Source organism: Amblyomma mixtum, chromosome 2, assembly GCF_055824585.1.
Source record: "Amblyomma mixtum isolate Tamu chromosome 2, ASM5582458v1, whole genome shotgun sequence".
In the NCBI taxonomy this organism is placed as follows: Eukaryota; Metazoa; Arthropoda; class Arachnida; order Ixodida; family Ixodidae; genus Amblyomma; species Amblyomma mixtum.
This window is the reverse complement of record NC_143013.1, coordinates 78,157,282-78,170,186: the sequence shown is the minus strand read 5'-3', so window position 1 is coordinate 78,170,186 and position 12,905 is coordinate 78,157,282. Positions and strand designations below refer to the sequence as shown.

Here is a 12,905-nt window from a genome sequence, read left to right as displayed (position 1 = left end):
TGACATGAAAGAGATAAAGAAGGGGCGCTAACACACTTATCACCCCTTTTAGAAATGAAAAAGGCCTCGATAATTTCTCTTTCGGTTTTAGTTTTGGCTTTCGAAAGGAACTTTGTTTTTTCCAGGTAAGGAGAACAGGTTTTCATGTCGCAGCTCTTACAGTGCAAGGGTAGATTGCTGCCAGTGCCACTGCTAAGGGATCGCCTGTGTTCTAAAGCGCGCTCATTAAAACAACGGCCAGTCTGGCCTATGTAGGAACGACCGCATGACAAAGGTATCTCGTAAACAACTTCGGAAACACATTTTGTAAACTTGTTCCGGTGGTTCTTCTTGCAAGTGGTGGGTTGCTTTCTTGTTCCAGCCAGTAGAGGGCACACTTTTTTCAGCTTGCAAGGAGCCGAAAAAACAACGCGTATCCCATGCCTTTCTGCTACCTTCTTGATGTTATGGGAAAGGCAATGAAAATACGGCATGACAAATGGTGGCTTGGAATCCGAGCATCCTTTATCTTTTTCTTGTGAAGATTTTAGCCTTTGAAGCAGGCTTTCGCAGGTGCCAAGAAGTAGATGACGGGGATAGCCAGCGGAAAGAAGGCGCTCAACTTGACAGTGAAAACTGGATGACATGGTGTGGGTACAGGATTTCTGCAGGGCAGAGAGGCAGGCAGACATGATGATGCCACGTTTGACTAGCTTAGAATGAGCGCTTTTATAGGGTAGTAGACTCTTGTTCGACCTTTGCTGGTCGTATAGCCCAAGGTCGAACAAGAGTCTACTACCCTATAAAAGCGCTCATTCTAAGCTAGTCAAACGTGGCATCATCATGTCTGCCTGCCTCTCTGCCCTGCAGAAATCCTGTACCCACACCATGTCATCCAGTTTTCACTGTCAAGTTGAGCGCCTTCTTTCCGCTGGCTATCCCCGTCATCTACTTCTTGGCACCTGCGAAAGCCTGCTTCAAAGGCTAAAATCTTCACAAGAAAAAGATAAAGGATGCTCGGATTCCAAGCCACCATTTGTCATGCCGTATTTTCATTGCCTTTCCCATAACATCAAGAAGGTAGCAGAAAGGCATGGGATACGCGTTGTTTTTTCGGCTCCTTGCAAGCTGAAAAAAGTGTGCCCTCTACTGGCTGGAACAAGAAAGCAACCCACCACTTGCAAGAAGAACCACTGGAACAAGTTTACAAAATGTGTTTCCGAAGTTGTTTACGAGATACCTTTGTCATGCGGTCGTTCCTACATAGGCCAGACTGGCCGTTGTTTTAATGAGCGCGCTTTAGAACACAGGCGATCCCTTAGCAGTGGCACTGGCAGCAATCTACCCTTGCACTGTAAGAGCTGCGACATGAAAACCTGTTCTCCTTACCTGGAAAAAACAAAGTTCCTTTCGAAAGCCAAAACTAAAACCGAAAGAGAAATTATCGAGGCCTTTTTCATTTCTAAAAGGGGTGATAAGTGTGTTAGCGCCCCTTCTTTATCTCTTTCATGTCAAGAAATCAATTTCTTAGATGGTCACATTCGAACTTTTCATGCGTCGTAATCACACGTGGTATTGTTGACTTTGTCATTGCCGTTCGCACGTTGCTTCTGCTTGTCTCCTAGTTTGCTGTGATTGCCTTTATAAGCACCCTGCTTTTACAAAATAAAGTCAGTTGGAAGTCTGCGCTTTGTGTGTGTGTATTCGTGCCTTTCTTTTGTCCCGTCTTCTTCGCGCAGTTTTGTTTCGCTCTATCCTAACTTCTCTTAAAGCAAAAAAAAAAGAATGCAGGAAAAAAATTTCCTGGGCAACGTAACCAATAATGTGTTGACATTGCGCTAGCATTAGAAGTTCTTGATGTCTTTACCGGAAATGAAAGCACTTCCGGTCTGATGACATGACATCCCTTCAACCAATAGGAATCATTCTCTCTGGTGACGTCACTGCCGTCCAGCCAATGAGAGAATTTTGTTACCGACGGCACATTTTTTTTTCCCCGCTGAGGCTTCTAATGAACCATTAAAAACATGTACCCCGAATGCATTGCACTACTATAAGCTATGCAAAACAATGTTATGCAAGGCCTGTTTAGAAACTGTCCGACCAAATTTAGGAACTTTGATACCCATGGTGCTGGTTTCACTTGTGGCGATCTGCTGTAAGCACCACACCGCCCCCGCATGAGTCATTAGTCTGGCTTTATTCAGATCATTTGGCAGCGATACGCTTTTGAGCGCGGTCATATTCAGAACGGGGCAGTGACCAGCGCCTACGCATCAGCATCGCAGCGGCAGCTACTGATCCAACGGTGCTATAAGGGCTGGTTGATAGAACTACGTGAGTGAAATTTACATTTTTCCGAAATGACTGCTCAAGTCGCAAGCAGAACCTTGTGCAGATGGGCTGATCGGGTCGTTTGTGCGAGCCCCGTTAAATGCTTGGGGGCCATTAAGTCTAGCCGAATGATTTTCCCACTCCTAGAGTGCAAAAAAAAAAAAAAAAAATGAGCCAGCGAAGTTTTCTACATTCTTAAAATAGAGGGAAAGGATTTTTGGTGTTTTCGTAGCTCTTGTCATGCTGGTCTCTCTAAGAGTCTCTCAATAGTCTATAAAGAGTCTAAAACTTGAAAATATTGTTACGGGGTTGTTCCACTTCGGATCGCAGAGAGCGAACACGGAAGACAGGGCTTTCAAACGACAGGCGTTTACTGCAGGCACCAGCCGACACTGCTCGACCGTCGTCTTTTACAAAACCTCACGAGCTTCTTCTTCGTCCTTCCTTATGCGCATATCACTGCATGCACCGCGTAATGTAACAACACTTTTTAATACTTGGATGTCGATTATTCATGCAAGAATTATTCCTTCAGAACTCTTATATTTCACAAGCAGAAACTCTAACATTCACTGTGGTATCACAATATGGAACGGGATTTAAATGTTTTTATTAATACTTGGATGTCGATTATTCATGCAAGAATTATTCCTTTAGAACTTTTATATTCCACAAGCAAAAACTCCAACATTCACAGTGGTATCTCAGTAAGGGACGGGACAAAAAAAATTGTTTAATACTTGGATGTCGATTGTTAATGCGAGAATTATTCCTTCGGAACTTTTATATTCCACAAGCCAAAACTCCAGCATTCACGGTGGTATCTCAGTAAGGGACGGGATGAAAAATTAATTTTTTTTAATTCTCGGGTGTCGATTATGTATGCAAGAATTATTCCTTCATAACTTTTATATTTAATAAGCAAAATCTCCAACATTCACTGTGGTATCACAGTAGGGAACGGGATGAAAAAATATTTTGTTAATACTTGGATGTCGATCATTCATGGAAGAATTATCCCTTCGGAACTTTTATATCACAGAACTCCGACATTCACTGTGGTGTCACAGTATGGGACGGGACGGTCGTTTACGATGACAGAAAATGTGGCTCCTGCTTCAACTTCTAGCGGCGTTGCACTCCCGGTTCAACCCAGCTCGCACATCTCATGCTAAGCGGCCAAAGCGCACAAGCATACGTACGTACAGTCTTTGTCAAAAGTAACCACTCTGCATGTTTTGCTTCTAGCTCGTGCAGTGGAGCCCTTGTGGCTTTCCTAAAGATCTAAAGGTGTTGGAAGGTAAGAAGACCCCCCAGTCCTTACCTTTAACGATAATTTCAGTTTCAGGGAAGCTGCAAGCGCTCTACTGTACGAGCTAGAAGGAAACCATGCAGCCTGGTTATTTTTGACAAAGACTGTACATCAGAAGGAAACACATTCTCTAAACAAAGCTCCGGCGGCACAGATGAATATCTGCTTCAGGTATCCGTACCAACACGGTTGAAGTCCACGGAGTATAAAGTGCGCGCAAGCTTATACATTTTCAGCCATGTTATACCGATCCTACGCATCATATTAGGTACGCTGGACAAACTTGAGCCTTCGTTCGACAGAACATCGCGGTTCACCTGGCGACTACTAATACCCCTCTCTGCGTACCGGAGGACAGAATAAATTCGCGGAGGGCCGAATCAAATAAAAAAAGAACTCTACAAAAGAAAACAACCATTGCCCACGCTTTGTTATGGTGAACAGCGCTCGCCGGGCAATTATCGCTGCGTCATTCATCACGACAGAAGCGAACAGCGCGGTCGTCGTACTCGAAGCGTAAAGGGACCAGGTGGGACGAGCGAGATTCCTCCGCCGTTTCGTCTTCGTAACAAAAAAAAAAAAAAGAGGCAAAACAAAAGAAGCACGAGAGAGATAGATGCACGCGAGGATGACGTCGAGAAAACGGGAACTAAAAGGAGCGCATACGTTTTTCCACCCTCGCTTTCTGAAGGCCCCGGCCACACAGTACACCGCCCACATCCCGCGCACGTGGACGCGAGGGGGCATACGTCTTTTGGCGCGAGTCTCTCTAATCTTCCGCGCCAGGAATATAAGTAGCGTGGCGAGTGCTAGATCACGTTTTAATGAGCCCGCTATTAAGCGCGGTATATCGCCCGGCCATTAAGCGCGGCCGCTGGCTGGACAGAGAGGATCCGCTTTCTAGCGCCGTGCTTCGCCCTACCAGCTCGCTGCATGACGTCCTTTTCTTTTTTTTTTGTTTATCTTCTATATCTCCTTCCTGGTTCAATTTTTTATCCAGTAATGAACGCGCGCAGTCAGAATGGGCGTCTTCTACTGAGCTCTTGTGTTTCAGCCCTGCCGCGGTACAGACACGAATCGGGAGGTTTATAAAACATCGTCCGGCTGTTCTGAATAAAAAAAAAAAAAGAGGTGCACAGCTTGGCGGCGGAGGTGGTGTATAACCGGAAGCGAGCTTTTTTTTGGAAGGTTTTTTTTTTCGCGATTTTTTCAGAGACAAAATGAAAGCATAAAAGAACCTCGGTAATACGGTAGTGTGAATTTTCTTCCTTTGCGCTTTAATTTCGACGTCCGCGTTCTCCGAAACACCCGCGTGAGAGAGCGTGGAAATTAATTAGCGAAATGAGCGCGTTTGTTTCCTTCTGGTTATAATCATTTAAAAACACGCGTTCAAATGGAGTGCAGAGCTTTAAAACACACACAGCGATATGAATTTACAGCTGCTCTAAGCTTCCATTTCCTCGTTAATGGCTGTCCTGTAACACAAGTAGGGGTACTGTACGCACGTCTGACTTAATGACGTGACCGCGAGAAGCATCGGACGTAGCACGGAGACGCGAAGATTTTTGCAAAGTGTTGAGGGGTTTGTAAAAATTGAACGTGACAACGCTTAGGACCTCTAAAGGGATTACACCTAGACATTAACGAAAGTCTGTTGGTGTAACCCGGAACTAGCAGCTTGAAGCTCAGCCACGTATCTGGTACTGCGTCTCACAATCTGCTGTCATAAAAGTCGAAGCAGTACCCACCCAAGGCAAAGCAGCACTCGAATCCTGACGGAGCGCCGAAGCAGCAGCGACAACAGGTGCCGGCAAAGCAGGGGTCAAATGGTCAAAGTACAGCGTGGTCTATTGAACACCTGATGAAGGCAAAACAGAGGTTAACTCTTCAAGGAACACCGAAGTTGGAGCAGCCACTGGCGCCGTCAAAGCAGGGGCAAATTTCTCAAAACTGTTGTCACAGTTGGCTCAAGAGGAACTTCGTCGACCTCAAGGATGTTCTGATTAACATTAGTAAGCCTGTTTTTATAATAGGTTGTGTGGACCGCGCACTGTTATTTTTCTTTCTTTTATCCTATTTTGTTTTGTATAATACATTAGTAGTGCTGGTAGGGGTCCTCTTCCCCTCGTCTCACATTACATTCCGTAACATTACGGGCACCAGCATGCCACAAGGTATAATAACGTGCGAGTTGGTTTAGCACATCATCATCATCATCTTTATCATCATCCGCCGGACTACGCCCACTGCAGGGCAAAGGCCTCTCCCATGGCTCTCCAATCAACCTGGTCGTTTGTTAGCTGCTCCCACCGTGTCCCCCAAACATCTTAATCTCAACCACCCATCTAACTTTCTGGCGTCCCCTGCTAGGTTTTCTTTTTCTTGAAATCCACTCCGCTACCCTTAAGGACCAGCGGTTATTTTGCCTTCTCATTACATGCCCTGCCCAAGCCCATTTCTTCCTCTTGATTTGGACTAGGATGTCAATAACCCGCGTTTGTTCCCTCACCCACTCCACCCGCTTCCTGTCTCTTAACGTTACACCTATCATTCTTCTTTCCATAGCTCGCTCCGTTGTCCTTAACTTAAGCTGAACCCTCTTTGTTAGCCTCCACGTTTCTGCCCCACAGGTGAGTACCGGTAAGATACAGCTGTTTTATGCGAGGTCTGTTAGAAAAGTATCCGACTTTATTTTTTTTTTTTGCGAACACCTGATGGATATGAGACAAGCGCGCTTGCATCAGGTGACCTTGAACCTTCATGCGCATGCATGAATTTTTTCCCGCCTGCCGATAGCGTAAGTCGCTGGGAAGCAGCGTTTGAGTGAGGCAGTGTGCAGTGCTCTCGTCGGTTTTTTATTGCAAGGAAAATGGCGGAGTGAAAGGAGCAGCGCTACTGCAACAAATTTTGCCATAAACTTGGCGACAGCCGAGTGGAAACCATTCGAAATATTCAGACGGCTTTCGGTGAAGATGCTATGATCAGCACACAGTTCAAGCAGTGTTACAATTGTTTTAAAGATGGCCGCACATCGGTGGAGAACGAGCCACGCTCCAATCGGCCATCAACATGCCAAAATGACCAGGTCATTGCCGAACTGAACGCTATGGTGATGCGGGACTGTCGCGTGACTATCCGAGAAATTGAGGAAGAGGTGGACATGAGCAATTTCTCCGCACATTCCATTATCACCGAAGATTTGGCCATGGAGAGAGTTGCGGCGAAATTCGTGCCGAAGCTGCTCACGGTGGAGCAAAAGTAGCTTCGTGTTGAAGTCTCACAGGACATGCTGGATTCCGCAAACAGTGACCCCGACTTCATCAACATCATAATCACTAGTGACGAGTCTTGGGTGTACAGGTACGACCCGGAAACCAGATCCCAGTCGTCAGAGTGGAAGCATTCCACGTCACCAAGACTTAAGAAGGCCCGCCAATTGCGCAGCAATGTGAAAGTGATGCTGACTGCTTTCTTTGACACCCTCTGTGTGGCAGACCACGAGTACGCACTCTACAGGGTCAAACAATGACCAAAGAGTACTACAGGGATGTCCTCCGTTGCCTACGTGATGCTGTGCGGCGCAAGAACCCGGAGCTGAGGTCAACAGGAAATTGGCGCACCCATCGCGCCAATGCTCCTGCACATTCCTCGCACTCGAATCAGATTTTTTGGTGAAAAACCAGACTCCTGTAGTTCAACAGACTCCTTGCTGTCCTGATATGGCCCCTGCGATTTCTGTCTGGTTCCCAAAATCAAAAGGCCATTGAAAGGAGCGCGATTTCAGACAAGGAAGAACATTATGGCTGCAACGACAGCTGAGCTAAACTCCATTCCGAAAAGGGCCTTTTCGGAATACTTCCCACAATGGCAGCACCGCTGGGAGAAGTGTGTGGAGTCCCAAGTAGACTACTTTAAAGATAACTAGGTTTGCAACGCTCCAGTTATGCAAGTTTTTTTTCAATGGCCAAAGGTCGGATACTTTTCTAACAGACCTCGTATTCTTCTCTTGAGGATATTGGTTAACTGCTATTCATGATCTGAGAGTGCCTGCCATATGCCCTCCACCCCATTCTTATTCAGGTTATTTCCTTCTCATGGTCCGGATCAGCGGCAACTACCTGCCCTGATCCCCCAATTCTCTAGCGCAGGCCGGAGCTTCCTATTGAATTCCAGGCATCAAACTCAGACCCCGTAAACCTTAGGCTTTCGTCACTCCGCTATGCAATCTGACAGCTGCACGTCAAAATTAACGGAACACTGCATTTTTATTGTCATCCAGCAGAGAAACAATAAGCACGCGAGAAGCAGCGCTCGTCTCTGCAGCTCCCTTATCCTATTGTTAGCGAGCCGTAAGCGTTGGCTGTTTACTCTGCCTGCCTCTTCTCCGTCTTGATACTCCTCGCGTGGCCTTCCTCGCGGAGTTGCGTCTCGAGGGTGGTGGAAACGACCGAAACGACCACGTTATATTCTTCGGCGCGTCGCCGGCGAAGAAGAGACAAACCCCACTCTCTTCCTCACTTGCTCCTTGCCATCTTCCTCCTATCCGGCTCGGGCATTAGCTAGATTGCCCGGGCAGCTAAGCGTGACGCAAAACCGCGCCCGGACACGCACTCGCAAAGTGGGTGCAACCCTCTCACAGCGAAGGGAGCAAAGGTGCCGGAAGAGCCAGTCCCTCTCCTGTTTCCTATCCCGCTGGCTTAGTGCAACTCTCGTATCGATACGCTGGGAAAACGAGCGCCCACTGCAAAAGCACGCGGGCGCGAAAGCGGCCCGTACAGTAAGTGTACCGTATTCACTCAGTCCGAACAGGACTGCACTTACCTGCTGTGTTTTTGCAGGATAGATCTGTCCTACCATGACGCCTTACCCGTATTCCTCTTTGTTGGCCGCGAAATTGTTTACCTACGATATACGCGGACAAATGTCCCTGGTGCGACGAAAAACCTACACTATTTCACATCACATGGGCCTGCCAAAACATAGACGTGGTCCCTAAAATACAAAACCCGAGTGCGGAGCAATGGGAGACTCTGCTGTCCAGCGACCGCTGTGAAGACCAACAAGGTCTGGTACAGCGAGCTCAACGGGCGGCAGTGGCCAGCGGAGCCCTGGACTGAGGGCAACCGACCATTGATTAGAGGCGGACGACTTCGACAGAGAAGACTCCTGGGGATAGAACCAAGACGTCTCTGAAGATGCAACCGCAGGAAAAAGCATTAGTCAAAATAAAGTTTTCCCTTCCTCAAGTGCCGACTGCACAGTGAGGCTTTTACTTTGCCCGCGACCAGTCCTTCTCTATTCAACAAAAAAACGCTTTTACTAATCTACTTCTATAGTCAGATACAACTCAGGAACGAAGCGTCTTTTCCCCGTCAAAGGATTCCTTCGAGCCAATGGCGTCAGCTGATTCACATGACCCTCCTTGCATGACAATGCAAAGAGTGGCACAAGAAAGGGGATAGCCCCCTCCCTGCATTGTCACGCTAGCAGGGTCATAGAATCGGTCGACGCCATTGGCTGGAAGAGGGTCCCGCTCTTGAGTTGTATTCGTCTAAAGGATGCATGCAGAGCGCACACAAACGAAAGGCGCAACGAATGCTCTCTGTTTTGAGTTTGCGGTCAGGAAGTAAAAGAAACGGAGCATGCTTGTAAGGAGAAAGGAAGGGTTAGGTATTAACGAAATCTCGTCTTGACCTCGAACAGTGTATTTAAAAGAAACATCTACCTTGACCAAACTCCCACCTGCCTAGCTACTTATGGAAATGGGTGACATTTTTATTTCTACTTTTGGTTTTATGATACTCTCCGCCTTTTCTTTCCTCTTCATCAAAATTCTCTTGGTTTCTTGACGTTACTTAGTTTTCTTTGAATTATCTTGACACATTATGTACTGCTTCATGGATGTCTCCAAGAATGACGCTTAGGGCATGCTTTGATGTAGTCTTTTACGACAGAGCCGAACATGGTCGTTGGTTGGTCACTGATACGAGTCGGAGGCTTTTGTAAAACACCTCTCGATCTGACGAGGTTCATGCTAGATCTGTTCGCATCGTTTTATACGCGGTCAGCAACGCAGAAGAATGAGTGGTCGCCAGTTCTTTCTTTTTTTTCATAATTTCGACTTGACCACGTACATTTCATGTGACGAAAAATTGTAGCCCGATAACCCTTAAGCACGCACAGTATAGTTTTCAGTGAGTGGAGACAGGGCAGTGCAGAAACTCCAGATAGCAATGGCTTGGCGTGATCATCATTGTTTCATGTCTAGCCGCTCCCTAAATCGAGCACAGAAATCGATCGTGAAAGATGCAGTTCAAGTCGAACAGGCTACAAGAGAGGATACGCAAGAGACTTGTAGGTTTTGTGAAATCGTCTCTGTCTGCCAGGAGTCAGTATAACAACGAATACAAAGTGCTTACTCACTTAGTTGTTTGTTTCAGAAGTTCTACTTCTTTTTTTGTGATAAGCTGACATGCCTCTGTTTTTACTTTTCCTTTAATAATAGCATTAATAAACATTAGAGAGAGCCTAAAAGATCAGCTTTTACATATAGAGTGCTTGCAAAGGTAGTGAAAGTGATGCGGGCTTACGCACAGTGATAGACCACTTAGAATGTAAGTTCAGAATTTTTAATCAATTTCTGAACTTATTTTTTTTAATGACGAGCACCACCTCTTAAATCCTGAAATATACTAATTTCGCCACCTAAGCTTCCTGTTTAGGTCAGTTGGTTCTCACGCCCGAAGGAATACAAGTCTGTTTTTTTTTTTGCAGTATGAGCTGTGAAAGATTTGTGATGCAAAGATCGCGTCATTCCCACGATATGACCTCATCATCACGTGGCCAGCGGCAGAGCTTCGGCGGCGGAGGAACCCGACGACCTTAACGTGGGAGCCTGAGATCTCTTGATCGTATTCTCCATTAACCGACTCATACGACCAATTATATGGTTTACTAACACTTTGGCGCACACACAGGACGGAACATGACAAAGAGAACAAACCCGCGCTATCATTATCATGTCCAGTTGTCATCGCGCCCTATTGTCAACACGTCACGTGACTTGTATGCTCTCAAGTGCCAATTAATTTTCAACTAACTTGTTCAAGTGCCAATTAATGCGCAACTAACTTGTACAAACCTTCACGCTTCTCAACCATCAAATGGCTAATATGACCTATTAGCCATTTGATGGTTGAAGCACCCGTCCTGTGTTTTTCGTGTTCCTTCTGTCCTCGTTCCGTAGCGCTGTTGTGATTCTGTTTATTAAGCATGAACCAACTAGCCCACACCAGAATCCTCTTGGAACGTATTTCTCCAGCGCCCGTCCTGTGTTTTTCGTGTTCCTTCTGTCCTCGTTCCGTAGCGCTGTTGTGAATCTGTTTATTAAGCATGAACCAACTAGCCCACACCAGAATCCTCTTGGAACGTATTTCTCCAGCGCCCGTCCTGTGTTTTTCGTGTTCCTTCTGTCCTCGTTCCGTAGCGCTGTTGTGAATCTGTTTATTAAGCATGAACCAACTAGCCCACACCAGAATCCTCTTGGAACGTATTTCTCCAGCGCCCGTCCTGTGTTTTTCGTGTTCCTTCTGTCCTCGTTCCGTAGCGCTGTTGTGAATCTGTTTATTAAGCATGAACCAACTAGCCCACACCAGAATCCTCTTGAAACGTATTTCTCCAGCGCCCGTCCTGTGTTTTTCGTGTTCCTTCTGTCCTCGTTCCGTAGCGGTGTTGTGAATCTGTTTATTAAGCATGAACCAACTAGCCCACACCAGAATCCTCTTGGAACGTATTTCTCCAGCGCCCGTCCTTTGTTTTTCGTGTTCCTTCTGTCCTCGTTCCGTAGCGCTGTTGTAAATCTGTTTATTAATCAACTGGACCAAGCCCTATATTTTATCGCCCAATTCCCACTTGCACCTTCATCTCAAACATGCAGCTGACGCTGAAACCGATGTTCATTAACGTGGACACCCATTCAAGTTTTTACCGCGAAGAACTAATAATGGGAGTCCAGCCTGAGGTGTCGTGTAAGTGAAGCACATTGTAGTTGTAGACGTCCGCAAGCCAAGGCCAGTTAAGTCAAGAGCTAAGTCAAGCTAATAGCGAGAAGAAAGAAGAGAAAAGAAGAAAGGAAAGAAAAAGCAGAGAGAAGCCAAGCCATGGCATTCACAGCAGCGAAAGAAGGAAAAGAGAAAGTAGGAGAAGAAGAGAGAAAGAGAACGAGGGGAGAAAACTGAGGGACACAATGGCTTGAGTTCAGCCACAGGTCTGTTTGTGGCGCTGTTCAAAATTTCTTGCTGGAATCTCATCGACTGCCTTGCTAAAGCTTAGAGTATTTTATTTTCTATGCTTTATTATATTTAGAATCAATCTCTTCTTCTTTTTTTTTCTTTCTCACTCTCTGTCCAATCCAAACTCATATCTTTTTTTTTTCATTCCCTGCCCTCCTTGGAATAGACTCCCCCAGTGTTGCGCTCCCGTGTGCTTTTCTTTTGCCTTTAGTATGTACAGGTGAATAGCAACCTTTACCTCCCGATTCTTGGCCGATCCCCCAGTGTGGGTATGTGCCATCTTTTCAAAGGCTAACAACAACAACAACATGGCTGTCGCTAAATGTTTAAACTGAGCTGCAGCCTATGTGAGACTAACTGCTGTGTTCTCTTTTTTGAGGGGTGAAGGATAGTGCCATTCCGATTATACAAATCCGTTTTTGCTAGGCGCGGTGTACCACGAAAAACATTTCTTGGCATATATTACTATGTTTCCCTTTTCTTTTGCAACGAATACTGATACCGTCGCGGTTGCCTAGCGGTTTGAGCATTCGTGTCGTTGGTGGGAGGTGCGGAGTTCGATGCCCAATGCCGCCGGCTACCCACCGGTGATACAGAGGACACAAGCTTTACCCTGGCCACGTGCTCGGACTGTTTTGGGTGAAATGATTGAAAAATGGGTATTTGACCCCACTTCGTAGAAACGAAAAATACTTTATACCGTGGTTCTCTTTGGCCAAGCGGCCCTTGCGCCATTAGAATCCATCATCGTTATTAACATTATCATGCAATGAACACAGAAAAAAAAACTATTAGGCGATCCTCAGTAAACAGTTTGAATGCGTTTGCATGCAAACATTTGCTATATCCGAGACTGCACACAGAAGTTCGTGATCAGTTGTATCCAAGGTCGTACACTTATCTTTATTATAACCAAGGTCAACACACCAACTTTTTTACATTCGAGGTCCGGGCACGAAAGTTCGTTATATCCGAGGTAACACAGGAAA

The 12,905-nt window shown here is 46.1% G+C and overlaps 1 protein-coding gene across 1 annotated transcript in view; it reads right to left on the bottom strand.

Moving 5' to 3' along the window:
• The window catches only part of LOC149359809 (cadherin-like and PC-esterase domain-containing protein 1), a 212,888-nt gene that overhangs the window by 27,615 nt on the left and 172,368 nt on the right, over positions 1–12,905 (bottom strand). The gene's annotated exons all lie outside the window — the stretch shown is intronic.